At 35.9% G+C, this 24,336-nt stretch overlaps 1 protein-coding gene across 1 annotated transcript in view; it reads right to left on the minus strand.

Moving 5' to 3' along the window:
- mid1.L (midline 1 L homeolog) overlaps window positions 1-3,518 on the minus strand; it is a 197,425-nt gene extending 193,907 nt beyond the window's left edge. The window contains exon 1 of the mRNA XM_018244724.2: window positions 3,399-3,518. The gene's annotated coding sequence lies outside the window, so the exon portion shown is untranslated. The remainder of the gene's footprint in view (window positions 1-3,398) is intronic.
- Between the last annotated feature and the right edge of the window lie 20,818 nt (window positions 3,519-24,336).

The raw sequence follows: 24,336 nt of genomic DNA on the forward strand, positions 1-24,336 counted from the left end.
TACAGTTGATTGACTTCCACAAAACCAAAGCTTTCCTTCTAATTATAGTCTTTGCCTCAAGCAAAAAGAAAAAAATGTTGCCAAGTTATCTAATGCATTAAATCATAAGAAATAATGAGACCCTTTGTTGATTTCCAGTGGACACTGGAAATGTTATTGCTTAATTTTCGCTGAAAGGGAAAATGTATGACAGTCCCATTTCATGGGAAAATAACCCTGTAATCTCTGTAGATCTGACAAACAGCACTTTGTGTCCTGTACCATTCTGAATAATAAAGGCAAAATAATCAGCATTTGGTTAATGTCCTGCAATTCCATGAAGTTAAAAGGTGTTTGGCTAAATGAGTTAATGTGAGTTAATGAGTTATTATTATTATATTATTTGTATATTTATTAAATATTATTAATATATTACTATATTATTATTATATATTATATGTTCTGAGGATTTTTGCAAGTGCAAATGTGCACTTTTACTTTATAAATCTGTTATCAGGTAAGGCACTTTTTAGCATACATTAGCAAGTAAAAATATATCGAACCAGAACAGCTTGAGAATCTCAAATCTCCAAATTTCTTCTTATGTTTTATAAAAACAAATTTAAATAAATGTTAATTATTTTGTTTAATATTCACTTTGTCAATATAAAACCTTAGTTTCTCATACTCAAGGACTATGTGTGTGTACATGTACTTATGTCAGTGTGTATGTGTGTGTGCAATGCTCATTAGGGTTCCTCAAAAGACAGTCCAAAAGCACTAGTAATATCAAGAAATAAGGAAACTTTTTGTCTATTTATTTATGGTTTGTAATTCCCTGCAATAGAACTCCTTTCTTTTATCCTAATGATTTCCATGGTATGGACGTATGCACAGCAATGGTCCTAGTCTGACTCTTGTTAGTTTATGTAAACTGACAACTTTGCCTGAGAACCATTAGATAAAACAGAATTAAATAGAACTAGTGAGGTTTCCATCAGGGTTGCCATCAGAAAGCTAGAATAGTAAACATATTCCTCAAAATGTTGCAAAGTCTGCAATTGCCGCCTGCTTAAATCCAGATGTATATATATAAATAACTTATCTACTTACAAGCAATTAGGTAGAAATTAGATCAGATAGAGTGCCTGAATGGAAAAGTGTGCCTGTTTATTTACATTTAGCTTATGAATCTCTCAGTTGGTTGGAGTCATTGTATACAATACTTGCATCCATTTTAGCATACCTGCACTTGCACCCTTTAGGGTAAGGGCACACACTAAGATTCGGAGAGATTTAGTCGCCCGGTGACAAATCACCTCTTCTTCAGGTGACTTATCTCCCCAGGTGTGCTTTGCCAATGAGGCAAGTTGAGGCTGTCGCCTCAGGCGGCAGCGCCCCACTAGGTACCAGGGGCAGCAAAAATGCTGCTCCTGGTACTTTAAGAGCGAATTTCCAGGGGAGGGGGGGCAGCAGCAACTGCTGCTGCCTCAGGCGACGGAGGGGCCAGGATCGCCCCTGTATCTCCCCAAAAAGCCTTCTCTCCGGCTAGAATCTAAATTGCCGGTGAGATGGCACTCGGAGCGATTTGTCTTCCGAAGTCATCCGAAGTTGCCTCACGAGGAAACTTCTGGCAACTTTGGAAAATGAAGCACTCCGAGTGCCATCCCACCATCGATTTAGACTCTTGCTGGTGGGAAGGCTTGTCGGGAAGATTAGTCGCCCGAAGAAGAGGTGATTTGTTGCCGTGCGACTAAAATCTGAGCGTGTGCCCTTACCCTTATATCTTATACACACTTTTGGAGGCCTGTTTATTAAAGTTCAAATTTTAGTGGTTTTTCAATCCACGATCAAACTAATTTTCACTAAAACCACGAATGCCATGAAAGTTATTAAAAGTTCCAATTATGAAAACTATGAATGGAAAAAAGGGCTGAAGGATGTACTGAAAGATATGAAAACCTCTAAACCTTGAGTTTTTCCAGACAATTACTAGCAAAAAACATAAAAGCCTCTAAAAGTCTGAATGGCTAAAAAAAAAAAAAGGTCCAATAGGATCAGCACAGCTCCCATTGACTTCTATGGGACCTCAACAGCTTTTACTTGGTAACGTTTTGTATTAGAGTTTTTTGTGGCTTTTACACTTAATAAATCTCTAAAGAAATCCAAATGATAGTAAATAGGCCCCTTAGCACAAAAAAGAAAAGATATTGTTTACAGTGCGACAAGACTTTTTTTCCATTCAAGTGAGCCACATCATCTCAAATAGCTGATGGACATTTGTCGCTGTTGCTTATTTTGCAGTCCGTTTTTGGTCTGCAAATGCTTTTGTGAATTTTTGGGCTGAAACTTCCTATGGTGACATGTAGTTTCTGTAGTTTCTGCTTTGTCCGCCTGGTGTGACATTAGCCTTAACTAATATTGATCAGAGGTTATATCATCAAACTGAGGAGACAAAACTATATTTATTTCATTCTCACTTTATAGATATAGAGAGGCTACCATATCTAGCCTAAAATTAAACATTGTCTGTTTATTGCAAAAAATAAAAACATCCATAATAGCCATGGAAGTGGTGCCTTTGTTATGGTTGGTATTTGGAGTATACATCAATGCAATCCAAGGCGGTTCCTATTCATACAAATCCAAATATACATGCAAAGAACTTTCTGTGCAAACAACCAGCTATACTACACACTTTATTGACTTTGTAAACAAAGGTAAGGGATAATCCTTACTTACATTGAGAGTATGCTTTCCCTTTAAAATGCATTGATAGTCTTCATATAACAGAAGTTATTCACATGCATCATGCAATACACATATTACTTTAACCAAAAATAAGAACTGCCAACATATACAGACCACCATGCATATAAAGGTTAATGACATTGGTACATGGTATAATTTAACCTGCACCTAGGGGAAAATGTCCAGAAATTGTCCAGTGAATAAGGTCACAAGGAAGTGATTTTCTAATAAAAAATGCAAGATATTCCAGTTTTCAAGGGGTAATAATTAAGCAGCATACTCAAACAAAACAGCCCATGAGCCTTTGACCATAAATACTGATACTTTTCACATTTCTGCAAGAAAACAGCTGCTTATGCAGACAACATACTTGATAATAAACCAGAGTAATGCAGCATTTGTTTAAAGGTAAGCCATTCCTGCTATAGAGAAAAAAATACATTTGTAAACATATCAAATTATCATGTGCCCATGACATCTGGTACTAGCAGGCTGACACTTAAGAAGTTAGATGCTTGCAGGATTCTATGTAGAGCTGGTGCTTTGTGCTGTTTTTAAATAAATCATACTCACACAACAACCATTAATTAATTACTTTCCTCCCACATATAATGTATATCTATTAAATGAGCTCATGCAAACAACAACAACAACAATGAAAATCTTACCAGTTTGCTTTAGGATTATTATTAGCTGTATAGGCTTCATGGAATGGAAGAGCAGAACAAAACTAGCAGGTCTCTTGCTTTCTTTCTTTAACTCATCCTCTGTAGCTTCTCTCCCAGATATCAACAAAGACTGTCCCTAATCCCTTCCTAGGAAACCGGAGTACACACTGGCTCACCAAATGTCTTCAGCTCACAAACAAGCCTCTTGGGCTCTTCTCCAATATCTTAATAAATTCAAGCCTTCGAAGATATGCAAATCCTTACAAAGATGCAGAGATACACAGCACATCCCCTGCCCATTGCAAATAATAATAATAGAATATCTATATATATTGTATATATTGTTATGAAGTTCTTGTAATTTAAGTTATTGTTATGCATTACCATTTGTATACTGCCATCTGAGAAATAAAATAATGTAGGCATATCTTTATATGTATATTTTTACTTGGGCAGTGCCACTTTAATGCAGCAAATGCAGCTATGTAGATATCAAACAACACATCCATAGAAGGGACAATGAATACTATAATAAGCATTATCTCAATAATAAATACAATACATACAAATATGCTCAAATACTCCTTATATAACAAATAATTTGATAACATGACTTCTATTTATGTATCTGCAGCTTTATGAGCTAATGGAATACAGAGAGCAATTTATTTGTATGTAATCATCAATAGCGTGTTCGCTCGCTATCTATATCCATGTGTTGATGTGTATCTATATTACAATATTTACATATCAAAACAGTTCTCTTCAGTTTCCCTATTACCATTTCATGTCATTCTCCCGTGACCTGTTACTTGAATTAGCAAAAGAATAGGGCTTGGCTGGAAGGCCACATGAAACCTTAAACCTGTTTCTCTTCTGACAGAGGAGTGTCATGTTCCAATATTCTCTTTTTTCCTTTAACCGGCAAACATGAAACTGAGAGCAAGGTGAAGTTTCAAGTATTTGTTTGTAACCTTTGCTGACGGCTGCCACTAAACAATGAACTAGACTTTTTCCCAAACTAGAGATCTTTTAAACTTGCAAAGCATGAAACTGTAGGTGAATGTTGAAAACAGCAAAGAACACAAAAGGGAGAGGAGAAACCACAGTGGGAACTTGCAAGGCCTTTAATTTTTTTTTTTTTGCATATGGGCAGTTCTGACTTTCCAGCTCTCTGTTTACAGTTATCATTGAGATTAGGGATTGATCATATAAATCATTATAGGTATAGGCCCTCTTAACCGGAAACCCGTTGTCCAGAAAGCTCTGAATTACGGAAAGGTTGTCTCCCAAAGACTCCATTTTATCCAAATAATCCAAAGTTTTAAAAAGGATTTCCTTTTTTTCTGTAATAATAAAACAGTACATTGTACATGATCCAAACTAAGATATAATTAATCCCTTTGAAGCAAAACCATCTTGTTTAATGTTTAAATGATTTTCTAGTAGACTTAAGATATGAAGATCCGAATTATGGAAAGATCCATTATCCGGAAAACCCCAGGTGAGCATTCTGGATAACAGGTCCCATACCTGTACTAGTACTGATACATTCACCAAACTCCTGCTATGCAACCTATACATCACACATTCTTGCTCTTAGCTGCTCTGTATTGTACTGATACAGAATGTAATGTTCAATACGACTTAAATTGTTCACTTTTTTAAGCAGCTTTTTTGATTGGTCTTCATTATCTTTTCTTTTTGGCTTTTGACTTATAATCCTTTACATTCTCATTCCAGACTTTGCCAGAAAATGCTGCCTGGTTTTGGGATCAATGACCGCAGCAACCAAATACAGACTGAGTGTATAAATTTACTTTTAGAATAATGGCAGGTAATTTTTTCAGAAAAATCTAGTGTGTGTGCACTGATGGACTGATCCTGTGCACACACAATCAAAGAGCGGAATTCATTGGATCAGAAATGATTTGTGAATAAAATAGAAATTCATATGTTAGTAAGCAGGCCCCTCAGAATTCTGCTGTCTACAATATACCGCAATTTTTTAGCTTTATGTACTCTTGAGCTTGTTTGCCACTCAGGGCAAGAAGTAGAGACCCTGCAGACTGTACAAAGGCTGGAACCTCTACTATAAAATTGTAATTCAATGAATCTGTAGTACAACATTTGGACAAATTTTGGATGGCAGCAGGTTAGGCAGTCTTGAAACAAATACAAAACATCTTTTTTATGCAGGTACAGAGAAGACTTCTCTGTAAGGGGACAATGTTGTTATCCTTCCCCCTTTTAGTGTTATTAAACATTTATACTGTTTGTCACCAAGAGCTTTGTAATGAAATAGTTAAAGAGAACAGCATGTAATTAAGTATTTGACTGGATTGTTAAAGATTGTGCAACCATGTACATATAAGTGTTTAGATATCTGGCTATAAAGCTCTCATTGCCTCACTACAATACAAAGTCAGTATGAATAGAAATGAAGTGTTATTTTCAGCATGAAATAGTAAAGTCAATCCCAAAACATAAACACTTTAAAAAGAAAAGGCGACAAAATCTGTGGCTTACCTGTTCATTTCACCAGAGAATAAAAACAATAGTGGCAAATGGGGAAGTTCTGCAGTTCCACATGTTCCAAAGAACAATTTGCTTTTATCTTAAAGAGGAATTTACACTGCCTCAGCCTCATGTGTGGTTATTCCTGGGCTAAATGCTACGCAGCATGCCAGATAAAATAGTGCCTCACAGCCACCAGCTGATCAAAGCACAGCCACTAGAAACCTCCACTGTACCTAGGACAGGCCAATCTATAGCTCAGCGACCGTGCTCAGAAATCTAAGGTGACGGCTTGATGGATGAGGTTTCATGAAGACAATGCTTGAGATGACATCACAACTTCCCCCCTTCTTGAACCATGATAATTTAGTGTCTAAAAATCAGAAGCTGACAGTTGTTTTGCACAATGAAAGTATATGATTAAAAGGCTCCAGCTCAGACTGTGACAGTTCATACTGACAAATGGGTGTTCCTATAAGGAAAATTTGCTGGGCTGGCATATACAGCATATAAGAGTAATTTCACAGTTGATAACTGCCTTGCATTTAGAGCAGGGAGTTTTTCTTAAAAAAAGTTGGTGACAATGATATTTTTCTCTATTCTCTAATAATGGGGCTTTTGATACTACCTGTGTTATTGTCACCTGCAGATTGACTAGAGTAGGAATTAAATACTGAATGCAACACAAATGTATTATATATGAGATGCCACCTATTTCAGTTATCATTAGCATGAATTAGCAACCGGGAGGGGTTGGGTTGGCATGCAGGGGCGTAACTATAGAGGAAGCAGACCCTGCGGTTGCAGGGGGGCCCATGTGTGTAGGGGGCCCAGTGAGACCCTAATTAATTAGCAATTTTAATATATCTTGGTAAAATAGGCCAACTTATAAATATTTTGGGGCCCTAAATTGAATTTGCTATGGGGCCCAGTAACAACTAGTTACGCCACTGTTGGCATGACATGCGATCAAAAATCTAACTTGCTGTGCTCCAGCATTTATATCTACAGTTTAGCTCCCTTTATTAAGCAGCATTAGTATTTTTAGAGACATTTGAATTATTTTGAACATTTTTAACAACACTTTTTACACTGGTATCTACTGAAGAATTTAAAGGGGTTGTTCACCTTCAAACAACTAGTTGTTTTCAGATAGATCACCAGAAATAACGACTTTCTCCAATTACTTTCTATTTTCTATGTGTCACAGTTTTTCTAATATTGAAGTGTAAAGTGTCATTTTTCACCTTCTAAAGCAGCTCTTGGGAGGGGGGTTGCCAACCCTGTAAACGGTTCTAAGTAGATACATTTAGTTGATACATTTCTTATCTTTGTCCCTGCTGAGCAGAATCTATGGGTTTCATTACAGGCAGCTGTTAGAATTGATACAATAGTAGCTAATACTCCAGAGATGCTGCTGAGAAATGTATCAATTAAATGTTGCAAAATTGTAACAGTTTAGAGTCTGCACCTGAATTAATGAGCTTCCAGATTGAAACACCAGAGACAGGAACATTCAACTTTTAAACAGTAAAAAAGAAATAATGGAAAGTAATTGAAAAAAGTCTTACTTTTCTGGGGAGCAATCTAAAAACAACTGTACTAAAAAAATTGTTTGGAAGGAAAACACTTTAAAGTGGCCATAAATGTAAAAATATGCTCACCTTGATGTGAACGATATTTGGTTAAGGTTAAAGAACTCAGTGATGAGGGATTTCCCTGCAGTGAGCACCAACCACATTAGGTGCAGAAGACTTGTGTCAAAAGAATCACACCAATCATCCAAGCAAGGGTTGGCACTTGTCCTGTTTTGACCTGGTTTTTGGAAGGGTGGTCAAAACTGCCTGCCTGGTTTTCCAAATTAGGAAAACTGGGCAGGATTCCCTGAGACTAATGTTACAATCGGAACATTCAACTTTAAACTTAAGATTTTGGAAAAACAGTAAACATTAAATAATGGAAGGTAATTGAAAAATATCTTTATTTCTGGGGAACAATCTGCCTGGCAAATTAGGAAAACCAGGCAGGATTCCCTGAGACTGATGTGATAATCGGGCAATCACTGATCGCTACATCATAGCTCCAACCCTGATGTCACTGGACCAGGCCCCCACAACGTCATCATCCCGCACGTTTTCAGCGTGCTTGCTACACGACCACCCCGCCCATAGATAGCGGCGGGGAAAGGTGGTAACCATAATCCAATCAGAAATTGTTCCGTGAAAAAATAAAAACTGGGTAAATAGATAGTCTGTGCAAAATAAAACAAAATAGCCAGACCACTAATTCCTGTTTTTCAGCTCTCTTGGTTTCCACTGATTGGTTACCAGGCAATAACCAATCAGTGACTTAAGGGGGGGGGGCATATGAGTCATAACTGTTGCTTTTGAATCTGAGATGAATGCTGAGGATCAATTGCAAACTCACTGAACAGTTATGTACCATGTGGCCCCACTTCAAGTCACTGACTAACTCAGAGTTAGAGAGCTGAAAAGCAGGAAGTTGTTTTTGGCTAACTAACTATATTAGAAACTTTTTATCTTGCACATTTTTTCTATTTACCCAGTTTTTATTTTTACACTGAACTGTTCCTTTAACATTGTGCTTTGATCCATTGGGCACAATATGGGGAAAATGCTGCATTATGTATAAAAAATATGGCAATTTGCATCTGAAATCATACTTTGCACACTCAGAAACAGTAATGAAACCAACAGTGTTGTTTTGGCACCAGTATGGATTCATACAGCTAAGTTACCCTCAAGCACAAGCTATTGTTTTTTTTACAACAGTGCAAAAAAAAGGAATGATTTTATAAATTCTGAATTATTGAATTCTTTGCTTAAAGCGAACCTGTCATCTACACATCAAAATCTGCATAATAAAGTCCTTTGAAAATTAAACGTGGAACACAAATTCAGTTTTTCATTAAAAATTCCATACCTATTATGGAAGGTGTTTAAATATTTGAGAGGTGGGGCAGTACATTACTTTCACTTTCCATTTAGAAATTCCTACATATCACTGCCCTCCTCAAATTTCCCCTTCCCTCCTTAGGCTTTATAATTGTGCAGGACACTATGTAGAGACATTAGGTCCCCCATTCTTGTGCATACACAAGATTTTGGGGTGATACACAATTTGTCTTAATAACAGTGTTCACAAAATGGCTCATGCCTGCTTGCTGTGATTGTCTAATTCCAAGACTGAAGGAAACAAAATGTAAATAATACATTTAGTGTAAGTAAAGTTTATTTTCCTCAACTAGCATGAAAATAATTTTAAATGATTTCATATGGTGACAGGTCCCCTTCAAATGGATTCTGTGGGAGATGACCTTCCTATAAATTGTTTCCGTAATAATTTAGTTATTAGGTTCCAGATAAGGGATCTACTGCTTATGTCTCTTACTAAGCCCAAACGGTTTCTTTCTTTTTTGTTACTGTTATCTCTTTTTATTTTGTATCCAAACAGTTTCTAACTACTGTGTGTCCTCACAAACTGTACAACTGATTCACCGTCTCCATTGTTAGAGATAGCGGAAGAGCATTAGGAGTTCTGAGAGCATTCAGTATAAAATTCAATTGTCTGCCCCTATTTCGACACTTAGCCTCCCTCATCAAAAGAAACATTTTATGGAAATCATCCACTCTGAACAAGTTTCTTTCTAGAATCTGTTTTTATTAGATGGAAACCAAAGATTATGGGGGTTTTTTTTTTCAAATATGAAAGGGTTGATACATGAATTGACTGCACACCCAAATTCCAAAACAGTTGAAAATCACACAAACTTTAACAAGACCAGGCCTGGAGAAATGCAAGTTTATTTTCTGATTTTCCAAATAGCTGGCTGTTGACTCACAGCCTGTGGAACAGAGCATGAATACTTGTATAGAAAAAATAAATTCAGTCATCACTAGTTGACAACATTTAAAAGGCCAATATACACTATGCATGTATGCCTAATGCACAAGTAAAGGTATATTTTTTGTTGTTATACGCACAAAGCATTCTACCTTTGCATCTATTTTTATGTATGGGTGGGAACCATTGTCTACAGATGAAAGTTTCCAAAATCCTCATATTTAGGACCAGATGATGTGGTTATGCTGTAATACCTCATTCAATGTAAATATACAGAGGAAAGATGATACTTTTTTGCCTTCTATAAGAGACGCTACAAAGAAGAACAACAAAATATAAAATACAGTGTAAAGTTCTTTTTTAATTTGTTTAGCCCCCATTTCCCTTTCATTTCCCACAGGGAATAACATTCAAGCAAAGTCAGTAATTAAGTAATTAATAAATTAAATAAAGCAAGATGAAAATAAATGTGAATGAGTGTTTAATACTCCTATTAAACAAATCTAGAAGGAAAATGAAAAATATAGGTGGGCCTGTAATTGGGAAGAGATATGATGTAAATTATATATATAATATATTTTTTTTAAAGCAGAAGGAAAGGCTTTTCACATTGGGGGTCCCAAAAGTTAGGTGCCTCAAGTGATTATATTTACTTACATGACACCACAGGCCAGTGCTCCAATTAGCAAAAAACTGAATCGGGTCGGGTTTCTTCGTGCAAGCACCATGGAGTGATCCTCTTTTGTTTTTACATTTCCCCGGGCAGGCACATGCGCAGTAGAATGAAATAGCTGGCTTTTTTTATTAAAATTCAGCTTTTTGCACTACTGCGCATGTACAGCTGAAAGAAGATCGAGCAAGCACTCAGTGGTGCTCACTTGAAGAACCCTGGGCCGGTGCAGTTTTCGATGATAGGAGCACAGCTCCGGGGTGTCACGTAAGTAAATATAATCACTTGAGGATGCCTAACCCAAGTGTAATTTGCCTTTTGTTCTCCTTTAATGCAAACTTCAAGGCTTAATATTTATCAAGTTTTCTTTTCAAAATGTCTATTCTTAGCTAACATCTACTTGCTGTCTGAGGCAAAACATGTCATGTCATAAACAGAATCTTGAGCATTGAACTTTTAATCATTTGAGCAAATGTTCTCCTATTACACTGTTTACATTACAAATAATTCCCTCTACCATTCAAAAATGTATTCCTGAACCAAAAAGTGTATTTTTTTTTAGATGTAATATTAGTGCGTAGGCAGCCTTCTCAGGTTATTGTGCCTGATCTTGTGCTTTCAGAGAGAGACAGCACTTCACAATGGAACTGCTTTCAGTTAAGCTATTGTTCCTCCTCAATGTAGCTGAAGGAGTTGCAGTGGGACTTGGATTTCTATCTATTGAGTGCTATTCTTATATCTACTATGGAGCCGTTATCTTGTGTCATGGAGCTGTTATCTTGTTACATTCCCATTGTTCTGTTGGGGGAGAAGAAGGCGGGGGTGACTTCACACAGTAGTAAAGAGTGACTGAAGGTTATAACAGCAAAAGTTACATGACTGAGGGCACTTTGAAAACTAACAACACTTGTAGCCCCCATGTCAGTTTTCAAAATTAAATCTAAAACAATCTGTTTGTTTTTTTGCAAAATTAATTTTAGTGCAAAATTCTGCTGAAGCAGCACTATTAACTCATGTGTTTTGAAAAAAAAAACATGTTTTCCTGTGAAAGAATCAATTTAAAATAATACTGACTATTGGCATTATGAAGAGACTGTGGTTTAGGCCAACTTATAATTATACAGGCTGATGTAGTAGAGGATGAAATTAAGAAATGTATGGTAATGTCAGCATAGCAAGGGGGAAAGGCGGTGCTACAACAAATATTGTATGCTGAGTACATTAGTTAAAGAAAAACTATACTCTGAAAAATAATACTTAATCAATAGATAAATTTTTGTACCTAATCTAAATAATTTTTTATTTGTTTGTTATTTTTTATCTTACATTAGACTGTTTCTTGAACAATTCCAAGTAAGGAACTTCATTTTCAAGTCATACTACCTATGAGATGGTTTTCACTTTCAGTTAAATCAAGGGTGGATATACCCCCTAATTAATTAAAAAAATTTCAGAAGTAAAACACAGTTTAAGGCTGACCCTATATTAATAATTATCTGGTGCTGGTAACCAATTTACTTTTTATCGACGCCAAGGAAAAAGCATTAAATTGTTACGTTTTGTCATAAGCTTTTAAAAGAGGCCCCTAAGGCCAAGGGCAGACAGATCATTGGTTCCACTGCTCTCAGCCTGTGAATTTTTTTTCAAGCTAAGTTGAATGGATGGTCAGCCTGAAAATGTTTGCTCTCACATATTTGGGCCGACCTCCACTCTGCTCTGCTGAGTCTGACTGCAAGCAAGTGGATCTTATTGAAATCAATGAAGATGATCCACAAAGCGACTCCACTTCTCTCAATCTGAAAAAAAATGTTCAGGCTGAGAGTACTGGAACCAATGCAAAAGCACAAAAATTAATGCATGTATATGTGCTATGATCAATAAATGTTGAGAGACACCTTAGTTTGGTGTAAGATATTTTACACAGCTTTAAAATTATGCCCCTAGGTAAGAATATTATCACAGTATGTCATGAAATTAAACATGCTTTCTTTGTGCCCCCCACCCTTCTATTCGGTGCTCCTGTATTGGTTTCATTGAACTGAAAAAAATCTCAGTATACGTGAAAAACTAAACTAGTTTGAGTAAAACATTTGAGTAAAATGTGATTTTTTAAATCTGTGTGAACTGTGAAGATTTTATGAGTTTGTGTAATGTGCATATGATATTGCCTTGTAAGGATGAGTAATGGCAGTGAAATAATCTGGGAAATGTTTACTTTTTATCATTTTAATAGCTCATGCTGTATTTCTGATCAGGGGTAATTTTAGACACCCTCAAGTTTCCTCTGCACTTCAGTATGCTTGCTTACAAATTTGCAACAATTATTTAATGGAAACAGTATATGCACGAGCAAGTTCTTATCTGCTGGAAAATGTGTTTCTGTGGTTAGGTCATTTTCCTTCAGAGGCTACTGTATGCAGTAGAATAATGTTTTTTATTTTTTTTAATATGCTTTCAGAGGTCATTGGCAATAAAAATGACTAGGCAGTGTTCTCACCACAAAATTACTAATGAAGTCAGAGTCTCCTAAAAAATTTTGCTGCCAAAGTTTTGCTCTTGATGCAATTAGGGTTTTGGCCATATAGATGATTATAAAGTAACCCCTTATAGCTTTCAAGATAAGCTTCATATGCAATTTTGTATAAACATTCCAGTCAGAGGACTAGTTCTATAGTAACTGCTTATATTAGAGTTATGCCTTTAATTTCTAAGAAGGAATTTCCTTAAAACCTTAATATTATCACCTTCTCACATGATATTTAATTTGTCTTCTTCGGTTACTGGGATGCTGCTGAAACGTTCACCTCACACGTAATTGAGGAAAATGATTTAACATACTATCTTAAATGTACAGTTTCTATGAGTCCAACTTCTTTGAAATCTTTATCTTCTTTGTGAAAAAAACATCCTTTTTGCGATCCATTCTGGTCTGTCAACACCTCTGTTCTACTCGTGAAACTGGCTCGGAATATAAAACGTCCATTTCCAATAGTGCTGATTGTTCTCATGGAGTTCTGTTGGTGAGGTTCCAACTCCTTTTTAGACTCTGCAATCCTGGACATCTGGAAGCCATAGCTGGATACTTAACTTCTCTGTAGTTGAGGTGTTCTCAAGATAGGCTATTTTCACATTAAGCTCTTTTTTCAGATAACTTTTACTATTCTCTTTCCAGGAACAGTTATCCAAAATAAGTTGTTTTTTTTTTTATTCGTTTCACAATAAATCTTATTCAGGCATGGAGGAAATTCAGCAATTACCAAACTAGTCATTTAAATTCTTCTAAGCAAAGCCACAACTGAAAACAACAGGAAATGTAACCCTACCCAGAATAAAATATTGATGCCATATTTTGAAAGTGAGCTAAATAGCCAAACACCAAGGTCACTTAAACTGAGCAGAATAACAACGAAGGATTTAAGGATCAACTGTGGGATTTTTTGCCTCATAGCTAAAAACAAATGGCTAGGATTTAAAAAAGATGGCAGGGCAATAGAAAATAATTATGTATCTTTGGCTAAAATCACATTGTCTCAAGGGAACCAGTGTAATTGAGTAGCCATTGTTTGTTTTATATGACCTTTTCACTGGCACTCCTCTTTAAAAATGGCTGCTAGCATGGAAAGAAATGACCACCACCAGCATGACACTGAACTAGTGACTGCTAATAATGCATTGCTAAGTTTCCTCAACTACTAAGATATCACAATTAAAATGAGAATCCAGAGGCTTCCACCTACGCATTGTTTAAAAGACCACCAACATCCCAGACACTTTATGAGTATGTGTAAAATCTTTTAAGAGACCATCAATAATTTTGCAGAAAGAGCAAGTATATTGTTTCAGACACCTCTGTACACTAGGTTTGCTTGAACCGTCATCCCAGCAGGGAACGTATGAAAGCTACCAACCAATGGCCCATTATTAAAACTGAGTATGTGAACTCTCTCAATAACTCTCCTTGTGATTACTTACAGTAAAGTTGAAAAATACGGCAGTATAAATATTTATGGGAATAAAACCGGATTCATTTTGAAATTACTTTTTAATATAATCGGTCCTCTTAAAGAATCCTGATGTACTGTATAAATCAGTAGATCTTGTTTTACACTTATCTCCAAAATTATTATTACAAGAACTACAGGTATTGGATCCATTACAAGGAAACCCGTTATGCAGAAAGATTGGAATTAAGGAAAGGTTATCTCCAATAGTGTCCATTTTACCCAAATAATCCAAATTTTTAAAATTGATTTCCTTTTTCTCTGTAATAATAAAAATGTGAGTATATATAGTACAGTCACGAAGTTGAAGTTATGCAGGGGTTGGATATTCCAACAAGAAAATGACCCTAAACACACTTCAAAAGCTACAAAGGCATTTATGCAGAGGAGAAGTAAAATATTCTGGAAAGGCCGTCGGTCCCCGACTTGAATATCATCGATAATCTATGGAATGATTTGATGCAGGCTGTCCAAGTGGCTGTCTAGTGGCGATTACATTTGCAAAAGGAGGCTCAACTAAGTGTTGATGTAATATCTATATTAGCGTGCACAAATTTAGGCACCTGTATAATTTTGTTATGAAACATATTGCATATTTTCTGTTATTCCAATAAACTTGATGCCACTGCTGAAATACTACTATTTCCACTATTCATGTTATATATTAAAACGAAGTTGCTACTTTGAAAGCTCAGTCAATGATAAACAAAACTCCAAAGAATTAAGTGGGGTTCCCAAACTTGGCTTCACATAGGACCTTTCCTGGCTAACTGTGTTCACACACTGATGTTATGATAAAAGAGACCTCACCAAACAAGCATATCATTAGGTATATGAGCAGCTTAATGGTTGTGGGTTTACAGCCCAGCTAGGAGTGCATAGGGCACTAGCAAATAATGCAGACTAAAACATTTTTTGAATATAGTTTTTCATAAATTGTTCAAATGTCTTTCAAATTTACTTTCTTTCCCTGTTTACTGCTTCTGTGTTTCTTACATATTGCCAATAAATGTCTGTGTGCTTGTGTTCTTTTATGTGCTGGCAAGAACTAGGTGGAAGAACTCAGACCCCCTACAAATGCTATAATGTTGGAAGCAGAAAGAAGCTGGAAAGAAGGAGAGGTAGTAAGGCCAATTCTTTCCCCTGTTACACAGTATATTTTATTGGAGCTCTTTGTCCTCCTCACATCGATCCATTTTAACATCACAATGCTGTCAGCTGAATTATTTTTGGTCCCCATGTGCTTCATGTGATCAGTTTGGTGTCATCACTGTAAAGTTGATTGACCAAAGTGGAAAACTGGGCTAACCAATTATTTGGTTCAGCACATTTATGGGGTAATCAATATCAGTATAACTTCAGGGCCCAACATTTCACATAATAAACAAACTAATTTACAGCAGGCTAATTAGTCACATTAATACAGTTTGCCCATTTCTATGGGGGGCCAAACTGTACAAACATCAGGGGACAGTTTCTTGGAGATCTCAAGATTCAGCCCACCCTGGACCACCCTATGTGAGGCCAACATTATTCATGCACAGAAGTGAATGCTAAAATACCCCCATTCATATACAGACAACTTCTGTTTTACAGTTAGGGTTGTCAACACATATTAAGAACAAAGCAGATTTTAGGAAGCAGAAGCACTAGTTCAAAAAGTCATGCCATGAAGACTGAAGGTGGAAGACCCCCAGGAATTGTTTGAAAGTCTAATTTCAAAGAGCAAGGAGTAGTTACATAAAACAGTCTCTAGAAGAATCAGCAAGGTCAACTGAAATGAAATGAAAACCCTTGGGTATCCAAAAGCAAACTATAATTACATTGCAACATAAATGACTTCTATATGAAATAACACTGTCCACATTGCCAGATTTATTTACGTTTTCACACCTTTTGCACAACTTACAGACTAAAACTGGGAGAATTCAATATTCTAAAAAGCACAAAATATGAACACATGCTTTTACCATTAGTATGTTTAAACTCAATTAAATGTTGACATCAAACTAATGAAGGTTTAGGTTTCTAACACCACTCTGGTGTTTAAGGTTTAAGGATATTATGTATATACAATGTACATTTTGCATGCCTATACACCATTTGACACCCACCATTACAACATTAGGAAATTCAGAACACAAAACTCCAAAAATGCTTAATTAACAAAAATGTTGAATAAGCATTCAATTTATTGTGTGCCAAATAATCTTGTGTCCATTTACCATGATGTGTTTGTTGCCAAAACTGAATGTCTACCGCAAATCATTGAGAATAAACAGTGATGGGTTAACGTAAGACGTTTAAAAGTTTGTCCACATATAGTAACCCATATATATCAATTACAGTAAGGGGCAGATTTACTAAGCTGGAGTGATGGTTCAAATTTCAGAAAGTTCGAATTTCGAAGTAAATTTTTGGGTACTTCGACCATCGAATAGGCTATATTTGACCATTCGACTTCGATTCAAAGTAAAAATCGTTCGACTATTCGACCATTCGATAATCGAAGTACTGTCTATTTAAAAAAACTTCGACTTCATACTTCGCCAAATTAAAGCTACCGAAGTGTAATGTTAGCCTATGGGGACCTTCCACAGCACTTTTCTAAAAAAAATTTTGGTCGAATAAAAATCCTTAGATCAATCGCTAAAATTTGTTCGAATCATTCGTTTCGAACAATTTTTATTTGACCGCAGGATTGCCAAATTTATTGAAAAAACTTCGAATTTGATATTTGAATTTGAAGTTTTTTAATTTGATGGTCGAATTTCGACCTTTTTTTTACTTCGAAAATCGACCCTTAGTAAATCTGCCGCTAAGTGATTTGTGATTAATACAAGTATCCTATTGAACTTCCCAGGTAATTTGAGTAAGTAAATTGACTGAACCCCACCAAAGTCAGGAAGATAAGCTATTTATGGATAGGAAGATATGCTGTTTATGGGGTAGCTAATAGCTATTAAAATATAGAAAAGTGCTTAATAAAGTTAATAAAGTTACATTAACATTTGATTCGTCATTGCCATTTATTTTCTATTTCATTTTTCTTTGCGTCAGCAGCAATAGCTCTGACTGGAATTTTGGAGGATTGGTGATTCATTTCAGACACAGGTTGTAATAAGTGGAATGGGGTCAACCAAGTGTCCTCAACAAAACAAAAACAGTCAGAATTGCTTCTTCTTTAAACTAATGGAAATTAGATGAGGGATATGCTTTTCTAGAAAAAACCTCAGAAAGAATTTGAAGTCCCACTATGAGAAAGTGAGATAAGGCTGGAATAGACCAGCCTTAAGGCAAAGAGCTATTTTTTGGCATATTATATTTTCTCTCAAAAAATAATAAATAGTTGAAATAACTCAACTGAAAACAATCTTCTTAATGTCCAGCTATATTATCCACTATAGTATTATTGATGTAATCATTGCTGGGATAAATATTCTTCCCCCAAAATGTACAGTTCCTTTAGTAAATAATCATTATATATATATATATATATATATATATATATATATATATATAGTCAAATAGTCAAATAGTTTTAAAAAATAGTGGTGAGCACAACTTTCCCTTGTTTGTTTTATATATCTATATACTGACAAGTCACCGGTTGGGGATCACTGCTTTACAGCAATTACACATAATTCACATTGTTCCCTGCCACAGTTCCCATCACATACACATTGTGGTCTGTTTTTTATCAGAAGTAAATCAACTTGTAATTATGGAGTAAAATTCACCTTGTTTGGCAAAGTTAAAGGGTCATATTTAACATTTAATCACCCCAAGGGACCATGCCTAGGTCTGTAGCTTGGGGGATGACCCATGGGTGACTATGGTAAATAAAATGTTCAAGAGAAAACATCCCCCCACCCAGTTTGGTTCATGTATTGTACCTTAATACAGTGCCTAGGACAGCACCTGCTACATCCCTAAATATACCACTAAGTCACATGTATTTTCTCTGGAAGAGAAATAGCTTAACTTCCATAATTCAGCAGTAATAACAGCTTCAACTTCTACCATTACCCTGTCATCTAATGTCATGAAGGGTAAGTAGTTTTGTGCACAGGATTGTAAGCAGAGTTTTTTTTTTTTCTCATACAGGTATAGGGCATATTATCCAGAATACTTGGTATCTGGGAGTTTACAGATAACTTTCTGTAATTTGGATCTTCATACCTTAAGTCTACCAGGAAATCTTGTAAACACAAAGTCAACCCAATATGCTGGTTTTATGTACAAGGTACTGTTTCATTATGACAGAGAAAATTTTTTATTATTTGGATAAAATGGAATCTATGGCAGATGGCCTTTCCGTAATTCTGAGCTTTCTGGATAATGGGTTTTTTAATGGATCACAATACCTGTAGAAACTCTGAGTCTGATCATTTGTAAAATGGCATGTTAGTAATCTGCCTATAAACATGGCTAATTGTGATTCTTTATGGTAACTCCTATTTCTAAATGAAGTGGACCACAACTTGCACATATGGGCAATGTGTAGACTATTTGCTAACACATTCTTGATTTTGCTTAACTCCCATAACTCCTACTGAGTTGGATAAAAACAAAAGTTCCTACTTCAATCGTCTGTCACTTTGCAAATGTCTTCCACCCTCTACTTTACAAGTCTGTGAGATATGCAAATGTTTTATGTTAAAAAGCTCTCTTATATGCCTGACACATTTTCATGTAACTTTATTGGATTTATTGGAGATCAGAGATAATTACCAAGTTCTTGTATTACATAAGGGACAAAAAGTGTTATTTTTTATTTTTTGAAAAAAAAAATCAGAACCCATATGGTTTCTAGGCAGTATAAAGCCAGAACTCCAACAGATCTACTGTACTCTTAAGAGTGCTAAATTAGCAACAACAAAAAAACAATATTCTAGTCTTTGTACTTTAAAATATTGTATATATCTTCAATTTTGTTGAGTTATTTGGTGATCTCACTAATGGGAAGAAACAATTTTTTGCTATCCAATCTATTTCATAATATACTTTTAGATAATAACGTAGCAAGCGTCTTATTTTCCGTGTGCGTAATCTCAGTTATTGTTTTCTGCCAAGACTGAATTGAGCGTTTTCCCTCTAGTACTGAAAAAATTTATTTTTTAGCCTATAAATACCTTTGTATGACTTTCCAGGAGCCAGTCAATCTATTTTATCTGTCATGTGGCCAACTTTCTAGCCAGCATCAACCTCCCTTCATTTAGGTTTACCCCTCAGTGGAATCACTTTAATGCTGAGTTTTTGTATATAGAATATTTAAAAAAAACAGTGAGAACAAATATACTGTGTATTTATAATACGGTAGTTGAATCATATATTTGTCCATAACAAGGGTCATGTTTATTAACTGAAGCTTGCCTTTATTTGTTCTGAGATTGTTTTAAGATTGCCATTCCTTAGCTGAGATAAGTGGAATAGTGAATAATCTAAGATGTTCAAATAAATAATTTATAAAAAGACATAAGAAGTAAAAGAGAACATTTTTGAATGTAACTTTTATTTTTCAATCATTGCATTACCTATGCCACAGAATTATCAGTGATTGCCTTCAGTTTAAGGCAAAGAGGCATTTGTCCAGGCATTTATTCATCTTTTAAAGTTTAATACAGGAAATCATTAATTTTCCCTTTGATACTATAATGCAGTGCTGTCCAACTTCTATGCTACCGAGGGCCGGAATTTTTCCAATCTACATTGTGGAGGGCCGATAACGGAAGCCAGTGTTAGCCACTCCCTGTTTTTAGACCACACCCACTTTAAACCACACCTATGTTACCGCAAGACCATGTCCACGTTAATAGCACACCAAAAAAACAAATGGTTGGTGTGGTGCAGTGCGATGTGCGTATACGCGTCAATGACATCACTGATGTGTTGGATGACAGAGAGAGGCAGAGAGCTGGCGGGCTGCTTGGTGTGGCTCACTCTCGCTGCTCTCAGCCCTGCACAGTTGCACTGAACTGAAGACATTCTTTCTATTACTGTAAAGTGTGAAGCTTCCTGCTGGCACAGACAGGTACAGATTTGGGGGCCATATGTTTGCTGTTGCTGCTGGGCGCTGGCACAGGTACATAAATACTTGGGGGCAATATGATGTGATCAGATTTTTTTTTGGCTGCTGCTGACACAGGTAAAGATTGGGGGCAATATGATGGTTGCTGGAGGGCTGTATGATGGATGGCTGCTGAGCTTGCTGGTACAGGGGGCAGTTATAGAAATGAAAAAGAGTTGTACATTTTCTTGCTCTCTTTATTTAAAAACCATCATGGTAAGGAGGGAAATGCTAATGCAGGACAGGGGGCACTGAGTGAAGCTCTTGCCTAGGGCGCCAAACTACCTTGTGCCTGCCCTGGCCACTCATATGTAAAAAAAGCTAAGTCATATTAAGACATACCCATAAATCCATGTGCCTCCTCCTCCCCTGTGTATAATACAGTACCCCAGCATATGATTAAACACCTTAGGGCCACTAACAATAATTTTCAAATGCTAACAAACCCCCAAAACAAATACCAAAGTATGACACACACAGGGAGCATAAGGAAGGCAGAACAGAGCAGGAGACAGGAATCAGGACCAGTCTAATATGTACTACATACAGTGACACAGTGCTGGTGCCCCATTAGCATTTTGTATAAGGTGTGAACAGGTGAACAATGTGGGCAGTTTCAGTCTGGGTCTCAGGTGTGAACAGTACAGATCTTTTGGATGTGAACAATAGAGGTGTCACAAGTGTGAACAATACAGGGGGATCACAGGTGTGAACAATGCAGGGGATTATAGTCTGAATTTGAGGTTTAAACAATGCAGGGGCCAGTTAAACTCTGTAGTGATACCTTTTAAATTTTACATATGGTAAACAGACACAGCAGGCAGACTTTGATGTGGAGGGTCACATGAGGGGGCCCGCGGGCCGCCAGTTGGACAGCCCTACTATAATATGAATGAATGAATTGAATATGAATTGAATGAATATGAATTTCGGGTGAAAAACCAGAAAACTCAAATTAATCAAGATTTTGGTGAAAAAAATGAACTGCTCAAATTAATCTAGTTTTCGCGCAAAACCCACAGAAAAACACCCGAACATGAAGGCTACAAACATCTTCAAATGGTTGAAGGGACCTCTGCGATTGACTTCTACATGACCTCGAGAGGTTCTAGCTGAGTATTTTCATGTTTGAGCTATTTCCATGTTTGGGGTATAAAAAATCTCGAAAAATTTGAGTTTTTTTTAACCTGAAAATTTACGTTTTGACTGAAAAATAGCCTCAAAAACTAAATTTTTTTCAGGTAAAAAACAACTCAACCTTTAATAAATAACCCCCTTAGTCTACTAGAAAATCATTTAAACATTAAATTAACCCAATAAGGGTTTTTTTTCCTCCAATAAGGATTAATTATATCTAACTTTGTAGTTACTGTAATTCAGAACTTTCTGGATAATGGGTTTTCAGATAACCTGTCGTTTTTTTAACCTGTAATATTTATCATGTACTGTCTTCGACTTCGACCAATCGCCATCTAAAACCTGCCGAATTGCTGTTTTAGCCTATGGGGACTTCCTAGAACCTATTTGGAGTCAATTGGTGAACTTTGAATAATCAACGTTTTTTTTTGGAAAAACAAATCAATCAAATTCGATCGAATGCGCTATTACTTAAATTCATACAATTCTAATTTGATTGAAAACTGACCTATTAGATTGAAAACTGACCAATTCGGCCAAAAAAACCCTTTAATTTCGGTTGGTCTTTTTGCATTCCCTTGATAAATCTGCCCCATCGCTGAGATTTCAGATGAGATGATGTTAACAAAACAAGGAAACTCAAACAGTTGTCTAAAAACAAAATGAAACTTTATGAGAGTTAATGCAGTGCAGGCTATATACTGTACTTGGCAATATTATTGTGCTTTATGCAGATTTATCACTGCAGGTTTCATACAAAGCGACATATAGAGGTTAAAATGGAAAATTCAGAACAATATTCAGTTAAAGGCACAATAACCCCTTTGTATAAACCAGGTAAAACAGTGTCATATAGGCACATATTTCCCCAAAATGAACTACTGTTATGCTATTTACCACTTGTAGATTTCATATACTATTGGGGTTATTTATCATCTGATTTTATCTCAACATTTTCTGCTACAAACTCTAATCAAATCCGCTCAGGTTTTTTATGCTTATTTATTAAATTTCCCCGAATATTTGCTTTGCAGGGGAAAAAAAACAGATTTTCAAGATTTTTTTCGAATTTTTCAACCGAAAACTCTGATTTCTTATGCTTTTTTTGGCCAAAAACTTTGAGGTATTGCAAAAAACCCAGCGTGCATCGAAAAATTATAGGGACTTCTTCCATCGACTTATGTGCAACCTCTACAGGTATGAGATAACAAATTTTCTGATTTGGACTTTTCCATCCTCTGGGTTTTTAAATTCCAATAAATATAGTGGGTTTTTTAAAAGTCCGATTTTATTAAAAAAAACAAATTTTTGGGGATTTTTGCATTCGGAGTTTAGTAAATAACTCCCTATCAGTCGTGCTAAAAATACTTTTTTACTGTAACCTCAACGTTGATATAAATGTTATGCGCAGATTATTACTTTTATCAGTCAGTAGTCTGGGTGCAATATGTTTCTCTTTGAACACATTTTTATGAGGAGGTAAAAAATTGCAGCTGAGTAGTGTAATCTTTCTCATGGCAGAATTTCACAGATCCATATGGAGGCAGTCACAATTTAAAAGGCAGTAAAATGCCACAGGCATGTCTTATAGATATAATATGTCTGCAGAAGCCAGGAAGGAAGGGATGAATCTCAAACGGCAACACCATATATTGTATCTTATGACCATACACCCGGACTGAGGATTTGTGTGAACCACAGTGTAAAAGATTTACTAGGTTTCCAAACAATCCCTAGAGCCAGGTACGATGGTGATTATTTCCAGTTGTATTTGGCTGTGAAAAGAAAACATTTGTAATATTGCATTTGGTGCCTTTGTAAATCAGCCTGTGCAGAGTTTTTTGAAAAAGTTTGTAAAGCCTGAGAAAGTATCGCTAATCCTCTTGTTAAACAAGACACTAATTCAAGTCCTCAAGTTTGGAATTAGGCATAGATGACTTAAAGATGAATATAACTTTCCAAATTACTCAGCTGTCAACTAGTGCAAAGACTGATGGAAGAATGCTACTAAATGTAGTAATTAAAAGGAAATGCACAGCTACCAATGAGAATTCAGGAATTTACTGGGGTTCTCCAAGGCAGCATTTAATATCGTGGACATGCTTCAAAGTGGTAGTTTTTGAGTGTCTTTTATTTTATTTTTTTTACCAAGATGTCCAAAATTAAATGTTTTGTGAAAAGGTATAGGATTCCTTATCTAGAAACTTGCTATCCAGAAAACTCCCATACAGTTCATTTAAAGCGAATAATTCTAATTTTTTTTTTCTGTAATAAACAGTACCTTAATTGTAACTAAGCTGCATACATCTATATTAAAGGAGTGGTTCACCTTTAAGTTAACTTTTCGTATGTTATAGAATGTTTCTGAATAATTTGCCGCCTTCTGACTCTTTCCAGGTTTCAAATGGGGGGTCACTGACCCCTTCTAAAACAAATGTTCTGTAAAGCTGCAAGTTTATTGTTATTGCTACTTTTTATTACTCAGCTTTCTATTCAGGCCCTCTACTCTTCATATTCCAGTCTCTCATTCAAATAATGCATGGTTGCAAGAGTAATGTGGGCCCTAGCAAACAGATTGCTGAAATGGAGAAACTGCAGAGCTGTTGAATAAAAAGCTAAATAACCTAAAAAAAAAACCACAAATAACAAAAATGAAAACCAATTGCAATTATCTCATAA

The sequence above is a fragment of the Xenopus laevis genome, chromosome 2L (genome assembly GCF_017654675.1).
Source record: "Xenopus laevis strain J_2021 chromosome 2L, Xenopus_laevis_v10.1, whole genome shotgun sequence".
In the NCBI taxonomy this organism is placed as follows: Eukaryota; Metazoa; Chordata; class Amphibia; order Anura; family Pipidae; genus Xenopus; species Xenopus laevis.